This window comes from Notolabrus celidotus, unplaced genomic scaffold, assembly GCF_009762535.1.
Source record: "Notolabrus celidotus isolate fNotCel1 unplaced genomic scaffold, fNotCel1.pri scaffold_314_arrow_ctg1, whole genome shotgun sequence".
NCBI classification, from domain to species: Eukaryota; Metazoa; Chordata; class Actinopteri; order Labriformes; family Labridae; genus Notolabrus; species Notolabrus celidotus.
The window spans coordinates 3,337-8,413 of record NW_023260148.1 but is presented as its reverse complement, the minus strand read 5'-3'; the positions used below and the strand labels follow the sequence as shown (position 1 = coordinate 8,413).

Below are 5,077 nucleotides of genomic sequence, written 5' to 3'. Positions count from 1 at the left end.
CAGAGAAGCTGCTCTCTCTCTGGTTCTATATTATTATATATTATATTATCTTTGTGCTTTTAGGGACCGTAACCCATCCTTGGTGAATTCCCCCCTCAGAAGGTAAGATGTAATGTCAGTGTTTTGTACTCACCTTACTGTGTTGTTAAGAGGCTGTCTGTGTCCACTACTTTATTAGATAAGTGCAGTCCATAGACATTACATCAGAGAAAGGAAAGGTCATATCTTATTGTTTAACCCCGCCCCCTATCACCCAGGTTAACAGGAAGTACTCAATACTTGAAGTCAGTTGTAGATAAAGTACCTTTAACTTTGTCTGGAGTAGATTCACAGATCAGAACTTTTACTTCTACTCCAGTAACATGTCATCAGAGTCACTGTTCCTTTATTTCAGTGTTTCAGAACTCTGTTCATCCCTGGCAGGAACTTAGAGTCAACAGCAATTACAGAGAGCAATGGGTGACTACCAGTGGCGGTTCTGGGGAGGGGCCAACAGGGGCCAGTGCCCCTGTAAAACTGAACCTGGACCCCCCTGTGGCCCCCCCTCCACACCAAAACAATATTATACAATAAAAAAAGCTTCAGTATCGTGCCGATGTTACAGGCGGAACACATGCGTGTGGCACTTGGTTCCAGTCCCTTAGAGCGCTAAGGGACTCATGTTGAGTGTAAACAGCCAATCAGCTGCTGTCAGTCTGCATGTTGATCTAGTACACAGTAGTATATATGTCTAGTATAAAGGGATGCACTGATGTTTTGCCAGTTTGTTCTCAGCCGGTCCTCGTCCTTCTCAGTCTCTCTTGTCAGGGTTGAATGTGTCCCTCTGACAACACCCTTGGCCCCAGCCTGGCCCCCCCAGGAAAATTGTTCTAGAACCGTCACTGGGACTACAGCCAAGTTTGATAAGTATAAACTGTATCATGATACCTTTATGATCCATCTGATAAGGTTTGATTGAAGTGGTTCAGGTGTTTCAGTCTAAAGTTCAGAGCGGCTCTGTTATCCTTAAAGAACACTTCAGTGTGAAGGTGAACACAGAGAGTTTAGACTTCATGTGAAGAATGCTGAAAACCTCCTTCTGTCAGTTCCATGTTTGTTCTCTCTCTGCTTGGTTTCCTGTTTGAAGCTGCTGATTCATTTCACCATCAGAAGGTAACCTAACACACACTGTTCATCATGTTTGTGTGAGTCTGTTTAACTGACCTGAGAACAGTACAGATGGTGGTAGAGATGTGATGTGTTGTTTGTGGCTGCATTGGTAGATAAGACTTATCGTTGGTCTCATTTATTTACATATGTGCATGTGAAGTTGATTCTTCTGAATGTTAAATAAGAATATAAATGTTAAGTGTAAATGTTGAATGTTGGTCTGCGATCCTAAGTATTTAGCTTTCTGCAAATTCATACTGCCACCCAGCAGAAGTACCAAAAAAAAGACCTTCATAAAGGGATAAAGGGATACTGGTGTCTCAACCTTAGTCTGTCAGGACTGACTCTGAGTGTTGTGGAAACTCTGAATGGTGTCCAAAACTGTCCTTCCAGTATTTTCTGCTGAATCAGTGCAGTATGAATTTGCATGAAGTGAAATATTTCTCACAACAGAACTAAATGTGAAAAAGATCACAAATATTGCTCTAAATGTGATTAAAAAAATGTACTTAGAAAAATTCCCAACATGTTTTTAAGACTTTTTGGAGCCAAATGTGGGGAAATGTTGCCGTTAATTGCAGTGTGCACAGCTTTATGAACCTGAGACATTTTGAGAATCAAACAAAGTCTTTTTGGGTCATGTGGACGAGTTTAGCAGGCGCTAAAGTTGAGCAATCCTTTATCAAACAGGCTGATAAATGCCTACAATAACATGCAATCTCTTTCAGCTGAAAAATACAAAACATCTCTTGTTGGTTTCCTTCTGAGGTGACCTGATAAAGAAAACTTGTAAGTTGAATTAATCTAATTAATTCAGAAAATCAAAGCAGATTTTTATCTTTTCATAAAAACTCATAAATCAGAAACATTAATCTCCTTAAGTCGTCAAAACAGAGTTTTTCTTCAAGTGATTGTAATATGCGCCCATTCTACAAGTTTTATTACTTTATAAGTTTAATAACAGGATCAAAGGTCAATCATTTGTCCCCTTATAAACTGCACATGAACAACATGTGTGATTATTAACAATCAGTCCAAAGTACATCAGAAACAACAGTTAGTGATTAACTGCTCATAAAGAAATAGAATAAGGTCCAGGAAGAGTTCACTCAAACATTAAGAATACTGCTGAAATATACACAAAAGGTCTATTTCTCTCAAATATTGTTCACAGTGTGTCTAAATCTGTGTTAGTGAGCACTTCTCCTTTGCTGAGATAATCTATCCACCTCACAGGTGTGACATATCAAGATGCTGATTAGACAGCATGATTATTGCACAGGTGTGCCTTAGGCTGGCACCAATAAAAGGACACTCTGAAATGTGCAGTTTTACTGTATTTGGGGGTCTGGGGGGGGTCAGAAAACCAGTCAGTATCTGGTGTGACCACCATTTGCCTGATACAGTGCAGCACATCTTCTTGGCATAGAGTTGATCAGGTTGTTGATTGTGACCTGTGGAGTGTTGGTCCACTCCTCTTCAAAGTGCCAAGTTGCTGGATATCTGCAGGATATCAGCATATCTAACTGGAACACGCTGTCGTATACGTCGATCCAGATCATCCCAAACATGCTCAATGGGTGACATGTCCACTGAGTATGCTGGCCATGCAAGAACTGGGATGTTTTCAGCTTCCTGTGTACAGATCCCTGCAATATGGGGCCGTACATTATCCTGCTGCAACATGAGGTGATGGTCGTGGATGAATTCTGCCTTGTACAAAGAGAGCACAGTTTACTGAAGTCAAATTCCTTGTGTGTTCAAGCATACCTGGCGAATAAAGCTGATTCTGATTCTGAATGGCACAACAATGGGCCTCAGGATCTCGTCACGGTATCTCTGTTCATCAAAATGCCATCATTAAAATGCACCTGTGTTCGTTGTACATAACATACACCTGCCCATACCATAACCCCACCGCCATGCGCCACTCCATTCACAATGATGACATCAGCAAACCGCTCACCCACACCACGCCATACACACTGTCTGCCATCTGCCCTGTGCAGTGAAAACCAGGATTCATCCGTGAAGAGAACAGCTCTCCAAAGTATCAGACGCCATCCAATGTGAGCATTTGCCCACTCAAGTCGGTTACAACAACGAACTGCAGTCAGGTGGAGACCCCGATGAGGAGGACGAGCATGCAGATGAGCTTCCCTGAGACGGTTTCTGACAGTTTGTGCAGACATTATTTGGTTATGCAGAGTGATTGTTGCAGCAGCTGACTGGGTGGCTGGTCTGAGACCATCTTGGAGGTGATGATGCTGGATGTGGAGGTCCTGGGCTGGTGTGGTTGAGCAGATTTCTGAAGTATATTCACACAAGTATATTTGTACCCAAATTGTTAATATAGTGCTCACTTTGGTTATTAAACTAAATGTTCTAACTTCAAATATATTTCAGCAGTATTTTTAATATTTGAGTGAACTCTTCCTGGACCTTATTTTATTTCTTTATGAGCAGTTAATCACTAACTGTTGTTTCTGATGTACTTTGGACTGATTGATAATAATCACACATGTTGTTCATGTGTAGTTTATAAGGGGACAAATGATTGACCTTTGATCCTGTTATTAAACTTATAAAGTAATAAAACTTGTAGAATGGGCGCATATTACAATCACTTGAAGAAAAACTCTGTTTTGCCGACTTAAGGAGATTAATGTCTCTGATTTATGAGTTTTTATGAAAAGATAAAAATCTGCTTTGATTTTCTGAATTAATTTGATTAATTAAGTCTTATAGCAAGAAGTATTGATACAACAAAGAACTAATCTACCAAACACAAACATCCTTACTAGTGGTAGTACCATAACATAATATGCAGATTTACAGTATCATACATTGCATAGCATCAATCAATCAATCAATCAATCAATCAATCAATCAATCAATCAATCTTTATTCATAAAACGACAAATCACAGCAAATTTTCTCCTCAGACTCTTTCCAAACAGAGCAGGTCTAGACCGTCCTCTATGTTCTATTATTAACAAAGACCCAACATCAAGACTGGTTCAGATCCAGTCCCATCTTACAGACAGGACTCAGTCTGATCTCATCTTAATCCACCATGAGCAGAGCACTTTGCAGCATTTAGCAAGTTACAGTGGCAAGGACAAACTTCCTTTAACAGGCAGAAACCTCCAGCAGGACCAGACTCAGTCCTGTTGTAATGAATGAGCATGTTGTTGTGTTTGTGTGTAGGTGGGCGCTCTGCCATGGATCAGTGTGAGGACAGAGAGGAGGGAGCTCCTCCCTCTAAAACCACTCTGTGTGGGGAACATGAAGCTCAGAGGTAAGATGAGGATCTCTACCTGTCCATGACTCTTCTCCATGTCAGAGATCAGCACTGAATCACTGTAGAGTCATTATTCATACTCACAGCTGTGTGTGTGTGTGTGTGTGTGTGTGTGTGTGTGTGTGTGTGTGTGTGTGTGTGTGTGTGTGTGTGTGTGTGTGTGTGTGTGTGTGTGTGTGTGTGTGTGTGTGTGTGTGTGTTTTGCAGGCCAGAGCAGAAGCATGGAACAGACTCTCCTGGACCTGGACCAAGCTGTTTGTCTTACAAGAGTAACTGTTCTATGGACAGACCTATTGTTTTTAAGGATGGACGTCAGTCTGATCGTCTAAGGTAATAATCGATCTCAGTGTTTTTATCAGAATTAAACATTAGAAAAGTTTGTAGTAAATTTCAGCAGCACTCAAACCTGGAAGATTTTCAGAGTTCATGTTTGTTCATCAGTGTTTGTGATTCTGTCAGAGTTCTACATCAGAGACCAGACTCTCCTGGACCTGGACCCAGCTGTGTGTCCTTAAAGAGTGACAACTCTATGTTCAGACTGATTGATATCAAAGATGGAGAGATTTGTGATGATGAAAGGTAAGACTGTCCTGTGTTTGGAGGAGGATCCATAAGACAGACTCT

At 41.0% G+C, this 5,077-nt stretch overlaps 1 long non-coding RNA gene across 1 annotated transcript; it reads left to right on the top strand.

Moving 5' to 3' along the window:
* Positions 1 to 954: 954 nt before the first annotated feature.
* LOC117809636 lies at positions 955 to 4,770 on the top strand. Its single transcript, XR_004630601.1, has 3 exons — positions 955 to 1,152; positions 4,360 to 4,450; positions 4,661 to 4,770. It is a non-coding gene; the product is annotated as an uncharacterized LOC117809636 (long non-coding RNA).
* Positions 4,771 to 5,077: the final 307 nt, after the last annotated feature.